General features: G+C 47.2%; 1 protein-coding gene across 2 annotated transcripts in view; it reads left to right on the top strand.

Moving 5' to 3' along the window:
* LOC119950622 (fibroblast growth factor receptor 2-like) overlaps positions 1-17,234 on the top strand; it is a 203,107-nt gene that overhangs the window by 45,845 nt on the left and 140,028 nt on the right. For both annotated transcript variants that reach the window (XM_038773220.1, XM_038773219.1), the window contains exon 2: positions 6,655-6,787. The gene's annotated coding sequence lies outside the window, so the exon portion shown is untranslated. The remainder of the gene's footprint in view (positions 1-6,654; positions 6,788-17,234) is intronic.

Genomic DNA, 17,234 nt, shown 5'->3' with positions numbered 1-17,234 from the left:
TCTACGGACGCCACTTTATCTTCATGGACCATGAGCCTCTGCTTGACCTCTTCAAGGAGGACAATGGATTCCTTCAATAACAGGTTAACAGCTGGGAAGATAGTAGCTGCCTCTTCACCCTGGCAAATGCTTCCTTTTGTGGAACTCACCAAGACGACCTTTGCTACTTTTTCAATAATGCATGATGAGATGCCAACGTGGTGGCCAATTTGGGGTGAACTTCCCAAAATAGTTCGTGAGCCCCAAAAATGGTCTCAGTTTGGACACGTTTTCTGGTGTTCAAGCTCCCTTTAAGGTCCGAATCCAGCGCTGGGCCTTATTATTAGCGGCATATACGTTCCAGCATCGCCCGGGATGCAAATAGCACACACTGATACCCTGAGTCATCTCACACTGCCCGTGAGCCCCCCCCCTCTCCACCAGTGATGGACAAAGTGGTGGCGACACTGAATTTCATGGATACTCTTGTCACTGACAGCTGTGCAGATCTATACATGGACCCAGAGGGATCTCACATTGGCAAAACTTTGTCACATCATTCTACACGGTGGAGTACAGCGAAACCTCTTGACAGCCCGGCAGCCCTACATCGCAAAGCAGCAGGAGCTTTGTGTGGAGGATGCTATCATTCTATGGGGAGCTTGCATGGTCATCCTGCAGCCGGACCAAGAGTCGATCCTGAAGGACAGATATAGTGGACACCCAGGGACTTCAAAGATGAAGATGCTGGCAAGGAGCTATGCCTGGTGGCCAGCGCTCAATGGTGACCTTGAGAGAGTGGTAAAAAGGTGCCCAGCATGTCAGGAGGACCAGACGCTGACAGTTCGGTCTCGGCCAATCCCTGCGAATATCCAGGGCACCGCTGGGTATGGTTGCATGATTACTTTGCTGGGATTTTCAATGGGTCCATGTTTCTGGTCCTCGTAGATGCCTATTCCAAGTGCCTGGATGTGCATCGGATGGCCACCACCACCATTAGAGCTACTGTGGAGAAATTGCGGCACTCTTTTGGTACACATGGGATACCGGAGCTATCAGTCATGGATTTTGGAACCCCGTTGATGAGTGAGGAGTTCCTATAGTTGGGCATGCCAACGGGGATGAGCAGATCCGGGCTGCCCCGTACCATCCATCCACAAATGGTTTGGCAGAACAGGTGGTTCAAACATTTAAGCAGGGCATGCAGAAGGAGACCACTGGTTCCTTGGATACCAGACTGGCGAAGTTCCTGTTCTGTTATCGGAGCAGGCCTCATTTCACAAATGCGGTAGGGCCGGCAGAGCTATTAATGGGCCAACGCTTCCGAATCCACCTGAGCCTGACCCTTCCAAGTCTTGCCAGAAAAGGTAGAATCAAAACAGGACATTCAAAAGAAGTGCCATGACCACCAGACGCCTGGGAGAGTTTTAAACCGGGGGATGCTGTATATGTCCGGAAGTGCGCTGACGACGCCCATTGGCTCTCTGGGGTTATGTTGGAGAAATAAAGGTCCATGTCGTACAAGGTCAGAACCTGAGCGAACACCGCTTGGAAACATGTGGACCAACTCGAGGGCAGAGCGCCCACCTCGGCACATCAGTGCCTCGACTGCCTCTGGCACCACTATGTAGTCAAGAGGCACAGCCCACTATGGTCCAGCATCTGGACCGTTAGGACGATGATGACTCTGCTTTGGATATAGACACAGAAGCATCCACACTCACAGATGACGCCACGGCTGGGGCGTAACCCGTGGCAGTGTCCCTCCATCGTTCGTCGTTCATCATGGAAGAGGCGATCAACAAGTCGCTACACACCACCCAACCCAGCACTACTGCTGGCTGAAGCACAACCAGGTGCAAAGCGGGGGGAAAAAGGCCTCCTCAGCTGGCTACTTACTGGAGGGCAACTTTCAAACTGGAGGAGGAGGGGGGAGCGGAAGGGGGAGGAGGGGTGTAATTACCTTCACGGGGTCCAAGGGATACTTTCATCGACCTCCCTGTGGGACTTGTGGAGTACGAGCTTCCCAGCAAGTGGGCAGAGATCCATGCAACTGGGGCTCATAACTAGACTGTGTAAAAGCCAGCCCAGAGGGGGACCAGCATCCTGGTAGTCCCGACTGAGACTTGTACTGTGTGTATGTGTCACCGTAATGGACGTTTCCTTTGACTGTGAGTATACTCAACTACCCGGCCTCTCGGCTCTTTATAGAATGGAAAAAGAGAGGCCTGTGTCTGCATTTATTTAGTGCTGGTTCCCCTTTTGAGTTCTGGAAGGTTCCCTGTTGTGCTCTGGGCTTTTATTAATTCCTGAGGGATTGTATGTTCCAAGGTAGTCACATATGATACTTTTTTGTTCGTTTATTGAATTATGTTTATTTTTTGCAATGCCCACCTTTGGTATCCTGGCTGGAATGAATTTAGTTGATTTAAAAATAGTTTTCAACGCTCATACTGTGGTTTGGTATTCTCAAATCATGCTGTCTTGAAAACAAATTGTAATATTCAGACTGTTTAATATGTTTTTTTTAAAAGCAGGAATATTAGGATACAGTAAAGTATTTAATGTTCTGTCTCACTGTTCCCATATGAAACATGTCAATGTATTTGTGGAGACACAGGGAACTTAGAATCCTGAAGCAGTATGAAAATGAGAGTGGCTGAGGCCCCTGTAAAACTTTAACATAAAACTGGAAAGATTTTACTGATCACTTTAAACACTATATAAACAGTATATGAAGTTTTGAGTGTCAGAAACCCTCATCTTATCATCTTGCTGTTACAGCCCACTTGACATCCCTTCTTAAATATTTATAGTATTCAGTCACTAGATACTGAGTAGCCCTGACCTAACTTGGCGTGTGATAGTGGCTGATAAGGGACCTTGCTTCTTAAAGCTTCAGGAGCAGAATTAATTCATGTACATGCTTGATGTACCCCAAGTATTGACTGGCATGGTTTGAGCATATGCAGTGTGATTAATTAACTTTATTTTTTTCCCTTGAGGGCCACCATTAATATCCTATGGTTGGTTAGCTGGTCCATCATTGTTGGGGCAGCATGATAGCACAGTGGTTAGTACTGTTGCTTCACAGCCCAGGGACCCGGGTTTGATTCCCAGCTTGGACCAATGTCTCTGCGGAGTCTGCACTTTCTCTCCATGTCTACGTGGGTTTCCTCCCACAAGTCCCGAAAGAGGTGAATTAGACAATCTGAATTCTCCCTCTGTGTACCCGAACAGGCGCCGGAATGTGGCGACATGGGGATGTTCACAGTAACTTCATTGCAGTGTTAATGTAAGCCTACTTGTGATACTAATAAAGATTATTATTAGTTAACCTGAAGTGGACATCTGCAGGAAATCCAAAGCAGGCTGAAAGTAAGTAACAAAGTGGGTTTACTGTTAGGTTTGTGAGTGGTGGAGTAAGTGTGGGACTGCAATCATGGCACAAGGGACCAGCAGAAGCATTCATCTCTACTTGGCCTTGATAATGCTTACCATTGCCAGCATTGTGATTGGTTGTTTATTCTGTCCCATTTTAAGAACTTCTGGGTAGGTTCCTTTATGTCTGGTACCAAGGAGGTACCAGAGGAGGAGCATGTTCAGTGTATATATTGCCCACGGATACCTCAGAATTGCAGCTGAGTCCAATGTACATCAGAGGATCCCTACTTGCACATTACAAGCAGGCCCTTACCTGAAAGAAATGGGCACTTTGGGCTACCTTTGTGACACTCATCCCATGTATCCTTCCTAAAAGAACGTTGCATGTACCGACACTATAATCGTTTATTGTCACAAGTAGGCTTCAATGAAGTTACTGTGAAAAGCCCCTAGTCGCCACATTCCGGCGCCTGTTCGGGGAGGCCGGTACGGAAATTGAACCCGCGCTGCTGGCCTTGTTCTGCATAACAAGCCAGCTGTTTAGCCCACTGTGCTAAACCAGCTCCTGCAGTGGACCACTACATGGACTGCAGTGGTTCAAGAAATTGTCTCATCATCACCTTCTCAAAGGCAATTTGGGCTGAGCTAGCCAGTGCCGTGCGCATCCCTTGAAAGAATAGAAAAGATGTTGACGGTTGAACCTAATGATTTTTTAAATATCAGCCTCCTGTGTACCCAACTTGTGGAGGTTGTGAAAATTAACCCTTTTGGTGGTTCCCTTGGAACTGTGAAGGAAAACGGCCTTTTAGAGGTGTACCATATAACTAAGTACAATAAAGAAAAGATAAATCCAGAATACTACCGTGAATTAAGTTGTGAAAGTCGGACAATGGGACATGGGGTCCAAATCTACAGTTGGCAAATCAAAGCTGGAATTGGGAAAATTCAACCAGCTGGACAGCAAGGCAGAAAAGGCATGCAAAGAGGTTGTGACCCTGAAAGGCCCCTTGCCTAATCGATATATGGTGATTGAAAAACGTGAGGAGCTAAAAAGGACGTGTAATATTTCTTCCAAAAAAGCTGTGTTGGAACTATCAAGAGCAGCAAAACGATGCACTAAAACCCAGAATGAGTTAGCAAGTAGCTGATTGTTATTCAAGATCAAAAGGAATGTGTAACCATTCAGCAACATGACGACTATCTTAATCAGCTGAATGGAAGAACAGCAGAAGAAACTCAAGGCAACTCTGCTGAATTACCGGGAAACTCAAGATGAAGCAAGCGAGCTTTGCAAGGAAAAGGAAAACCTGTTGACAGACCTTCACACACTACAAGGACTCCTCAGGTCAAAGTTTGCTTCTCTGGAAAATGCCGAAGAGAAGCAAAATGAATTTAGCGGCACACTGAACAAACTGAGGAACCAGTTGGCAGGGAAGACTCAGCAATGTCCCGTATTCCAAGAGTAAGTCAAAAACTGCAAGAAACAGACTGAAGAGCCGAAGAACAAGTTAAATGAAAGAGGAGGCATTGAAAGAAAAAGCCGTAAATCTTTCCAAGCTGCAAGCTGACCATGAAGTCATGAGTAGCACTCAGACTTTGCCATAATCAGACTGAGCCAACAGTGAAAAATGAACAGCGAAAGTAAAGACAGAAATATGATCGCAAAATGTCAACCCAACACTGAAACGCAAGGAACTAGAAGAAGAAAAAACAATGGATGTCCCCGGCATACTGAGGACCATTGAGTTGTTGAAAAATAAATCCGCAAACAAATATTTGGTTGAATATGCAAAATATCAACATTCAACCGAGACCACGGAAAAAGAAACGTCCACTCTAGGAATCAAAGGAGTGCACATTCTCTTCAGAAGAAGCAGGACATACTCCGTATTCAAAAAAAGCATATGGGCTTTGATGGATCTCTGTGTCTATTCGGAACCCTGGATATGCGTTATTCCTTGTTAGTTCCCAAATAACAGAAATTCAGGCTGTGTTTTTTGGCAACGTTTATTGTCAGGTTTAGTGTCGACTGGTAAACTCTTGGTTACAATACAAAATTAGGTCAGATTGATTGTCTTTAGCGAATACAGGGGTTGAAAGAAAAATGGCGATAGCAAAGGCAGCAGCAAGACATAGGTTTCAGAAAGTGGTAGATTGATTCCGGAATGGATTTTTCCATCCCGACAGTTGATTTTTAAGAAGATCATTATCTTAAAGTTTTGCCTTCTTTACAGCTGTGATTGGTTTCAACTAATTTATAATTCACTCAATTCGACCAAACTGTCTGTCAATTCAAGAGATAAGTGTCTTGGTGTAATTTTCCATACCCTAGTTTGCCAATTATGCCTCTAACATTAATTAGATTAACACAGTTTTCGAAAAGTCATTATGACCCTGACTGACTGACCATGGAAACGCAACTGTCCAGGCCTGGGAGGACAGCATACAATTGAGTCTTTTGTCACTGGCCTTGGTCTCTGGCCAGTCTCGAACAGCTTGCAAAATGTGAGAATTTAGAGCCTTATCTGATTAGTTCCCAGCTAGTCAGCTTTCCTCACTCTCATGGTTAATATGATTTAGTCAATTACTCTTAATGATTTCTCAATTAAACCTTTTATCTATCTCATCTATAGCTAACCGCAAAATCTGATTTCTAGCAGGTTGTTAACAAAGAGAAATGCAACTCTGAGAAGAAAAAGTTAATGAAATGGGGATAACCAAGTAACCAAATGGAGACAACCAGAAACACAAGAATATTATTGCCATTCCTCCAAACGTGACAGACCAAAATGTGGACAAACTATTGAGCCTCAAGACTGTCTGAATTTATAAAAAGTCAGAAATTTGAGATGGGGGCGGGGGGGGGGAGAAGGGATGTCATGTAAAAATTATATTGCAAAAGCTATACTCTGTTGGTAGGGCACAAAGTTTTATTTTTAAAGGAAAGGGGGATGTTGTCTGATGTGTGTGTCTACATGCCTTTGTAATGTTAAAGGTGTTCGACAGAGCAAGGGTTAACTTGGGACTGGAGAAGAGTTCTGCCCACGGTAGACTATATAGAATCACTTGGTAATGGACTCAGAACAACCGAGAAGGAATTTACCTGGATGGCAGCTCCATGCATGGCAGTAACTAGGATCTGTACATTGTTAAAGATTATCAATAAAATGTTCATATTTAAAGATCAAAGTTACAATATCTCATCAATGAAATACCAAAGAAACCCACAACATATCATTACCTTCGACTTCAACTCGATCACTGTCAGTCTTTATCTCATCACATTTACAGGCACTGTGAAATGCCTCGTGGCCTTTTCCTGAAAACTGGAAAGATCCAAAATCTGCACGATTTGGTCCTGAGGTTTCTGGTTTAGAGACACTCAGTCTGTTTTTGTTTGATCAACAGGACCAAGAGTACTTTGGTAAGCGATGGCATTCATTTAATTGTATTTTTAAAGCTATTAACTATGCTATATTTATTCCATGCACTGAATTGCTCAGTTACAAGTTGAAACTATCCGAATGCACACTGCATCTTAAAAATATTTTTGAGGTAGATTTAACAGTGTTTTGCATGGTGAGAATTTTGGATTGTGACTTTTGTCTTCTGAATCCAGGTTTTGAACAGTGATTCCTCTCACAAGAAACTCTGTAATAGGGCCCCAAATGTGGTTGAGTTGTCCATGGTGTACTTGCTACTTCAGGGACTGTCCAATGTCACTGTTTTTTTCTTCTGCTCCTTCTCATGCATCACAAAGATGGATTAAGTTACACCCTGATCCGGGCAAATAAATCTGGAGAATCTTATCTGATGAGTTTCATACTGAAGGAAATAAATGCCTGAACAAGCCTTTGCAAGGTTGTAGTTGTAAAGGTGCTTTTGATGGAATTGTTGCATCCTTTCATTTGTGGTATTTTCACTCACCACATATATAAAGAAGGTACCTGTTAGATTTCTGATAATATCAATTACAGCTAATGTTTTCATTTCCCCATTAACTCTCTGTTCAGATGCAGCTCACACTGTGCACAGCTACGATGAAGGACACTGGCTTGTTTACATTACAGCAAACCACAGGCCTGCAGAATCCCATCAGATGGGAAAGGCCACATTACCAGACTGGTGGTTGTTGAAAATCAGAGGAGTATCTCCTGAACATTTGAGCATAGTGTTTAAATAGAGTGACAATAATGCCAACCTCACTGGCAGGGGGTGAGAGATGACATGGTCAAGGGCGGAGAAAGGGGCCATCTGGGATGGGCTAGGGTGAAATTAAGGGGGCGAGAGTTAAGTAGGGAAGATGACGGAAGGTAGAGGGGATTGGAGGCACAAGCATCCAGTGAGGTTGTTAACGTGGAATGTCCGGCGACTGAATGGGCCGGTTAAAAGGTCATGGGTGTTTGCGCACCTCAGGAGCTTGAAAGCGGGGGTTGTCTTCCTGCAGGAAACACACTTCCGTGTGAAGGACCAGGTTAGGTTAAGGAAGTGGTGGGTCGGGCAGGTTTTTCACTCTGGTTTTGATTTGAAATCGAGGGTGTGGCGATTTTAATGAGCAAAAGAAATGGGATTTGTGAGTGCGAACAAGGTGAGGGATCCGGGTGGGAGATATGCGATTGTGAGTAAGATATTGGAAGGAGAGCCAGTGGTGTTGGTAAATGTGTATGCCCCAAATTAGGATGATGTAGGTTTTATGAGGAGTTTGCTGGCAGCAATCCCGGATTTGGCCATGCACCAGTTAATCATAGGAGGAGAATCTAACTGTGTCCTAGAGCCGAGGGTGGATAGGTCAAGCCCCAGGTCGATGGGTAGGATACAAATGACGAGGGAGCTGGGGGGGTTTATGGAGAGGATGGGTATGGTAGGCACATGGCATTCTCATAACCCAGGGGGAAGGGAGTATTCATTCTTTTCACACGTCTATAAGGTGCATTCGAGGATTGACTACTTTGTAGTGAGTCGGGAGATTTTGGGTGGGGTTGAGGGGACAGAGTATGCCGGGATAGTTATCTCGGACCATGCACGCCACTGGCTGGAGATTCGGTTTAGAATGGGACGAGAGCAGAGGCCGGCATGGAGGTTTGACTCAGAGTAGTTGGCCGATGGAGGTTTTTGTGATAAGGTGGGCATTTTTTGGGAAGAACTGAAGGCAGTGGTCTGGGGAGAAATTATTTTGTTTACAGTTCGTGTGGATAAGGAAAGAAGGGGGGGAACATGACCGTCTAGTGAGTGAGATAGTGGAGGTGGACAGGGAATATTCAAGGGTGCCCACCCTGGAGGGATTGGCGAGGAGGAAAAAATTGCAGGGGCAGTTTGACAGGCTGACAACGGGGAGGGCGGTAGGGCAACTGCGTAGGACAAGAGGCGTGCAATATGAGTATGGGGAGAAGGTGAGCCGCATGCAGGTGCATCAGCTGCGGAGGCAGGCTGCGTCCAGGGAAATATTGAAGATACGGACAGGGGGTGGGGATGTGGTGTCAGAGCCAGGGAAGATAAATGAGGCATTTAGAGAGTATTATCAGGGACTTTATGAGGCAGATCCAGGGGGAGAGGAGGGGGACATGCGGCGGTTTCTGGCTGAGCTGGAATTTCCCCAGGTGGAGGAAGCAAAGAGGCAGGCTTTGGAGGAGCCCCTGGGGCTGAGGGAGGTGCTAGATAGTATCAGGGGTATGAAGTCGGGGAAGGCCTCTGGGCCAGATGGGTACCCGCAGTAATTTTATAAGGAATTTGCAATGGACCTGGCACCACACCTGTTGGGGGCATTTAAAGAAGTGCTGGAGAAGGGGGAGCTGCTGGAGACGATGACGCAGGCAGTTATCACACTAATCCCAGAGAAGCTGGTGCTCATGGAGAGGAGGAAGGCCGTTGTGGTGGCCTTCGCCTCTCTGATTGCATGGTGACGAATTTTGCTGGAGTGGCGGTCGGCATCGCCACCGGGGGTAGCAGCATGGTTGGGTGACCTGTATGACGTCCTGCGGTTGGAGAAGATACAGTATGAGTTAAGGGGCTCAATGGGAGAGTTTGAGAAAGGTGATGTTTGTGACCGTGTTTGATGAGCATGTTTGTCGCAGGGGGGGTGGGGAGGTGGGTGATGGGGGGGAGGGGAGTGAAAAAGGGGAAAAATCTGTCCAGACGGTATAGTTGATTGTTGGGAAGTATGTTTCCTGGGGTGTTTACTTGCTGTAACCTGCTTTTATACAAGTTTGTAATAAAATATGTTTTAAAAAAATATAATGCCAACCTCACTCATGGCTCTGAGTCTGAGATAAGTATTTAAGTTACAGGTTGTACAATGATACTAAATTAATATTATATTCACTCCCAAGATGGATAATCTTAAAATTAATTTACTGGGATGTGTGCGTCGCTGGTTAGGCCAGCATTTATTGCCCATCCCTAGTTGCCCTTCAGAAGGTGGTGGTGAGTTGCCTTCTTCAACTGCTGCAGTTGTTGAGGTGTAGGTACACCCAATCTGCTGTTAGGGAGGGAGTTCCAGGATGTTGCCCCAGCGACAGTGAAGAAATGGCGATATATTTCCAAGTCAGGAAACATCAGGGGAGGGGAACCTCCATATGGTGGGGTTCCCAGGTATCTGCTACTCTTGTCCTCAATGCTAGTGGCCGTTGGTTTGAAAGGTGTTGTCTAGAGAACCTTGGTGAGTTACTGCATTGCATCTTGTAGATGGTACACATGGCTGTTCGTCGGTGGTGGTGGGTTTGAATGTTTGTCGAAGGGGGAGCAATCAAGCGGGCTGCTTTGTCATGGATGGTGTCAAGCTTCTTGAGTGTTGTTGAAGCTGCGCTCATCCAGGCAAGTGGAGAGTATTCCATTACACTCCTGACTTGTGCCTTGTAGATGATGGATAGGCTTTGGGGGGTCAGGAGGTGAATTACTTGTTGTAGGATTCCTAGTTTTTGACCTGCCCTGGTAGCTACAGTATTAATATGGCTAGTCCAGTTCACTTTCTGATCAATGGCAGCCACCAGGATGTTAATTGTGGGGGATTCCGTGATGGTAATGCCATTGAATGTCAAGGGGCATTGGTTAGATCCTCTCTTGTAGGATATGATCATTGCCTGGCACTTTTGTGGCGCGAATGTAACTTGCCACTTGTAAGCCCAAGTCTGGATATTGTCCAGGCCTTGCTGAATTTGGACATGGACTGCTTCATTATCTGAAGAGTCGCAAATGATGCTGAACATTGTGCAATCATCTGCAAACATCCCCACTTCTGACCTTATGATGTAAAGGAGGTCATTGATGAAGCAACTGAAGATGGTTGGGCCTAGGACACTATCCTGAGGAACTCCTGCAGTGATATCCTGGAGCTGAGGTGATTGACCTCCAACCACCACAACCATCTTCCTTTGTGCCAGATATGACTCCAACCAACGGAGAGTTTTCCCCCTGATTCCCATTGACTCCAGTTTAGCCAGGGCTCCTTGATGCCATACTCAGTCAAATGCTGCCTTGATGTCGAGGACAGTCACTCTCACCTCACCCCTGGAACTCCGTAAATATGGTTTCAGAGTAATAATACAAAAGTTGAAGTTAAACTTGCCAGACTCTTGAAATGCATTAAAATTGTTGGGAAGGTAACGGAAGTAAAGAATTTACTTGAGGATGCTGCTACGTTCCTTTGACCAGCAGAACCCGCTGCAAAAAAGTTGTCCTAGTTGTGTCTCTGGGAATTCCTTGTTCGGGGCAGAATCTCCATGTTTTAACAGACTACTGACACCAGGGAGTGGAGTTGGGAAGCCTATTGTCTCCATACCCCAGAAATATGATTTGCACTGCTCTCAAATATAGAAACCCGACTCTCAAATGGCTTATACACGCAAACAAAACCTTCTCCTCATTATTCCCAAATCTTAAGGTTTCTCTTCGCAAGATATTTTATTTTCATTTTTTCCCTGCCTATCTGTCTGTTCTTCAGAGCCTCCCTAACTCTGTCTCAGCTGCTTGCAGCTTACGCCTTCGACACCCACTCACTGTTCCCTGCAGCCATGACCTTCCCTGCTTCCCTTCATCTTTTAACTTTACTGCTGCCTGATAAACTTCTCTACCATCATCAGTTTCACCATGGCTCTGTCCTATTCTTTTCATTCTTTCTTCTAAAATGTTTTCCAGATCCTTATCATGCAGTTATCCATCTGCCCCACCCCCCAACTCCCCTTCATCCCCCCATCATCGTCGGAAACTCCAATATCCAGTCTCCTTGAAAACATTAAGGCTACTACTTGAGCATTATGATGAAATGAAAAAAAAAGAAAAAGAAAAAATGATGTGGTTTCAAAATTAAGTAAGAGAAACATTCAGAATCATGGGTTTTTATAATTATCAGCATTGGTATTTAGCAAAGTAAAGTAATGGCAAGCTGACACCAATCAGTGGCTAGACTGTAGTTACATTACCAGGTCCCTTTTTTTGGTCTCCTTTTTAAAGGATGTGAAAGCTAAAAAAAATAACTCAAAGTTAGGTTCATGAAGGTGGTGCAAACATCACGAGACTTCCATTATGAGGAGACTAGAAAAGGTGTGTCTGTTTTCATTAGAGAAAATAAAGCTAAGGAGAACCGTGAAAGGGCTTTAAATTCATGGCTTGAAATTCAGGGCTTTAAGCTAAATGAGAAGTAACTGATTCCACTAGTTGGTGCGTCCGTAATTGGAGGGTATGAATTTACATCCAAAATGGAGGTTGGAAGAAACGTTTCTATATGTAGAGGGTTGTTAGGGCATGTATTCTACAAAAACAGTGGTGGAAGTAGAATTCATGGTAGCTTTCAAAAGAAATATAAATATTTGAAAAAGGAAAACATAAGGTAAAGAGTAAAAGAGCGCAACTGAGCCTGTAGGTCTTTCGGGCAGCTAGTCATGATGGATAGCTCAAATGGCTCCTTCTGTAATGTAAACTTCAATAATGCCGCACTCAACAACATAATACAACCTTCTCTGTCACACGCATAAATAGACAAAATACTCCTTACTCTACTCTATGGGAATATTTCTCTACACAAATTAATTTATCTTATCTCAAACACCTATATTATATTTCACAGTAGTTTATTTGAGCTCACATTCCTAGTACTCCTCAAGTTCTACTATTATATGAAGAAATGTTCGGATATACAATTTCATCTCATTTTCAATTAAGTAATTTAATTTCAGGTTCCAATATCTCTCTACCATTTAATTCCACACTAATATATTCTAAATTACACTATTAATCCTCTCTATCAAACAACACATCTTCTAGATGTGTGTGAGCATTGTCATAGGAGACCCACTGCTACATATTGCTTTTGTAATTTACTGCAGTATATATGGAACACGCACCCATTATAGTTGTTTTGAAGTTACATACTGCATGATTATGTGAACTATATGTAACTTTCATTATCCCATTCCATTATTCTGGGTTAAAAGCTACAGATACAGGTTTTAAGGATCATGGCATGTGATTAATGCTTCACAATTTTACTCGATCTCTGTTGTGGATACATAAAAGACATTGACTGTAAAACGCCTTGTCAAAAATTCATTTCAAACGTCTTTACAGGCGTCTTGGTGTACTGTACTATTCTCAGAGCAACATTTATTGCAAGACAAAGAAAGCTGTTCAATGTTATGCTGTAATCCTGATGTGTATATTTGCAATAAAATATTAATAGACGCATGAAGTTGAAGCTAACAATATCTAGTTGAGCTTGCCCAGTTACTTGTTAAGAGTTAATTATTTGTCTGTGTGAAATCTGACATTGGGCGAGATTCTCTGGCCTCCCCGCCATGTGTTTCTCTGCGGTTGGAGGGGCCCGATGTTTGACAGCAGCAGGACCTAATCCACCCAATGCCGAGGCAGGGGAACGCCTTCAACGGGACCGGGAGATCCCACCGGCGTGAATGCCAGAAAATCTCGGCCATTATTATGTTACTGGCTTCCGAAAAAATACTATAATGCTGAAGTTCAGATAGCACCTGGGAGGCTGTGTATTTGTGCACATTGGGTATGGTCCATGATTAAAAATTTGAGCCTAGTCTGTTATGGATTTCTTGAATTTTAATTGGCATATTCCAGAAGGTGGAAATTGAGGATATTAGCATAATTGTGGGTTTTAATTACCATGACTTTAATGAACATCAAAATTTGCATCTGTCATGAATGTATTAACATTTTAAGATGTCTTGTTTGATGAGAGGCTGGCCAGAGAAGCTGGGGAAAAGCTTGAATAATAATCGTCCTTTGCAGCAGCGAATCAAGAAAAAGCATCAATTTATTTGCGAAGCTCGACCAGAAAAGATCCAAACTCTTTTGAAATGAAACCTAGAGAAATTCTTCAAAGCTTCATTTTGTTTCCATTGCTGTGCACCCCGGTACCAGCAGCAGGCATTTCAAGAACATCCCCATCAACTGCCAACTCTGTTACTGTAAAGGTCACAAAGGGACATTAATGAGACTTAACTCTGCCAATAAAACACGCATCTGTTTCAGAGTGACTAATGTAGTACAGGTATTGCCTAAGTTGAGTTTTGGGAGAAGAGTGCTCTCATTTTTGGCCATAAAGCTCCTAAAGGGAAATAATTTTAGATCGGAAGCTTTGAAATTGGGGAACGCCACCACTGCATAAGAGAAATAGAAAATTAGTTAATTAAGCCTGAAATATGCTAAAAATTAGAAATTGCGAATTGACAAGAAATAGATTTTTGACTGTTATCAGGTAATGTTTTGACTTTGATTCCTCACAATATTGTGATAATTCAGTGTTCGATGTGACCCAGCCTCTGCTATTTCAAATTTTTCACAAACTTTTAAAACTCAAGCATAATTCTGTACACAAATGAATATATTGGTTTTTTTTAAATGGCAAAGAATATGGGGCGCAATTCTCCGCACTGACGGCAGAGTGCCGGCGCCAAAACGGGAGTGTTTCACTCTGCGGTCGCCGTCTTTCCAGGACCCCATTATGTACCGTACAAGGGGGTCGGCAGGGGCGCAGAGGCTTGGCCTCGGAGCAGCGTCGGAGACGGGGTGCCAAACATAAGGCGATGTGAGCACACAGGCTGCCGATGGAGCAACATGGTGCCACGCCTGACTTGCGGCCCCTTTCCGTGCACGTGCGGAGGGCACTGAATATAGCTGGTGCACCCGAGGACCTGGAGATTGCCCATGCCGAGATCGGGGGCGTGCCACCAAGTGAGATCTCTGCCATCCGTCCCCCTGCCTGGCCCCTTTCCCCTCAGCACTCTCCCCTCAGCACTCTCCCCTCAGCACTCTCCCTTCAGCCCTCTTCCCTCAGCCCTTCTCCCACAGCACACTACCCCAGCTGTTTCCCCTCAGTACGCTCCCCTCAACACTCCCCCCTCAGCCCGTACTGCAACCCACACACCCCTCTCCTTCTGCCTAATCATGGTGGTGTAGGGCCAAGCGGTGACTGACCCGGAGCACCTGGCAGACACCGCCCCCGGCCAACGCCTGGATGGCCAGCCGACGCAAATCAACTGGGTGCATCAGGCTTACACCGCCCCCGGCCAGAGCCTGGGCGGCCAGCCCACAGGGATTCTAGCAGCGATGGGGAGAGCAGCTCCAACAGCAGCCCTCCGGCCCAATCCAGTGACGACACGACGACCCAGAACACCAGCACAAAGGGGACAGACAGACACGTCACAACAACACAGGACATAAGCACACAGGGGACAGACCGGCACGGCACGACGACACAGGTACAGACAGGCACGGCACGACGACACAGGACACGAGCACACAGGCACAGACAGGCACGCCACGACGACACAGGCACAGACAGGCACGGCACAATGACACAGGACACGAGCACACAGGCACAGACAGGCACGGCACGACGACACAGGACACGAGCACACAGGCACAGACAGGCACGGCACGACGACACAGAACACAAGCAGACAGGCACAGCACAATGACACAGGACACTAGCACACAGGGGACAGACAGACACGTCACAACAACACAGGACATGAGTACACAGGCACAGACAGGCACAGCACAATGACACAGGACACGAGCGCACAGGGGACAGAGAGACATGAAAGAACACAACACGACACCACCGCGGAGGGGACGAACATACGGGACATGGCACCCCAGGGTACCCCTGACCGCAGGTCCGGTGAAGACACCGAGGTTGCGTCACAACTTTCTTCTGTACCCTTCGCCACCACAGATACTCTCACCTCGATTGGCCATTTTAGTGATGGGGCTTCTGGGACACTAACTGGTGCGTACCACACAGCCGCTCCGGTGCAGCAGGTGGAGGTAGGAGCAGCCGAGGGGCCGGACAGTCAGAGGGCAGCCCAGCCTCGGCAAACACCTGCCGCTCAGACGGGTCCCGGGTTCCTGGAGACCTGGTGCAGTCAGGGACCCAGGGGCGTGCTAGTGTGACGGCCAGTTTCCAGCACCTGCAGTCGCAAGTGCAGGAGTGCATCCGCGTCCAGGAGCAGGAAATGGTGCTGGTCATGAGTGCCACACGGGCCAGCACCGCACGGGCGGTGTCCACGGTGGAGACAATGGTGGCGACGGTGTCAGGCATGGGACTGAGTTTGCAGGGCCTGGGGCTATCTGTGCACGCAGCCGCGGCCCAGGACAGGGCTGCCATCTCACAGGCAGCCATGAGCCAAAGCCAGCTGAACATCACAGAGGCGCTCAACAACCCGGCCCGGTCTCAGCAATCCATAGCCCAGTCCCAGCAGCCCATGGCCCAGTCCCAGCAGGCCATGGCCCAGTCCCAGCAGGCCATCGCTGAGAGCATCAGCGCCATTGACCGGGTGATGGACGGCGTTGTACAGAGCCAGACAGGGATGGCAAATCCCCTGAGCGCCATGGCTGCGAACTTCCAGACCCTGTTCGGTACCAGCGTGGGCCTCCAGGACTGGCAGCGCCAAGTGATAGTGGTGCCCTGAGTGCTGGATCCGCTCACACCCCCATCCCATGGAGAGCCCCGGGGGCCACCGGGCATCCCAAGGGAGGAGGAGGTTCTGGGGCCCATTCCGTCTCCCCCTGCAGGGGGAGTGCTGGAACCCCGTGCCACCTGAGACTCCCCTCTCTTCCCCCCCACCATCCCTGGTGCATCTGGTGGGCAGCGGGCAGAACAGGGTGGCACCACGCCATCCCAATTGCCCGAGGTGCAGCCTGGCCCATCCAGGCCAGGCGGCCCCAGGAAACGGCCGCCAACGGGGACCCTAGTCACAGGGCAGAAATCACAGGAGTCCACCTCCAGGTCTCCTGTACTGTCTGGGGGAACACCGAGATGTAGTCATAGGGCCCGTAAGGCCAGAAAGGTAGACACGGATGAGTAAGTTGGCACGGGTGCAAGGCACAGAATAGTTAGATGGGCTAGGGCACATGTACAGGAAGTCTGTTATTAAACACATTCCACACCTATGGTCAGTGGTGGGGGAGGTGAGAGTGGTCAGTGGTGGGGGAGGTGAGGCTCGGCGGTGGTGGGGGAGGTGAGAGTGGTCGGTGGTGGGGGAGGTGAGGGTGGTCGGTGGTGGGGGAGGTGAGGCTCGGCGGTGGTGGGGGAGGTGCCGAGCTCTGCTGTCTGTGCCCATGCCCATCACTACTGAGCCCCACCATGGTCGCTGAAACATGCAGCTACCAGCGACACGCGTGCCTGCTGGCCCAGCCGGTGGCGCTGGGCAGCCTCCTGTTGCCGGCCATCCCCCATGTCCCGTGCATCTGCTTCCCCCTCGCCATCCCCCTCATCTGGAGAAAAGTTCCCCTCATCCTGATCCTCCTGCTCCTCCCCCAGCACATCGCCCCTCTGCTGGGCTATGTTGTGCAGGATGCAGCAGCCCATGACGATGCAGCCGACCCTCTCCGACGGGTACTGGAGGGCC

Source organism: Scyliorhinus canicula, chromosome 16, assembly GCF_902713615.1.
Source record: "Scyliorhinus canicula chromosome 16, sScyCan1.1, whole genome shotgun sequence".
Lineage (NCBI taxonomy): Eukaryota > Metazoa > Chordata > Chondrichthyes > Carcharhiniformes > Scyliorhinidae > Scyliorhinus > Scyliorhinus canicula.
This window is presented reverse-complemented; position numbering and strand designations above follow the sequence as displayed.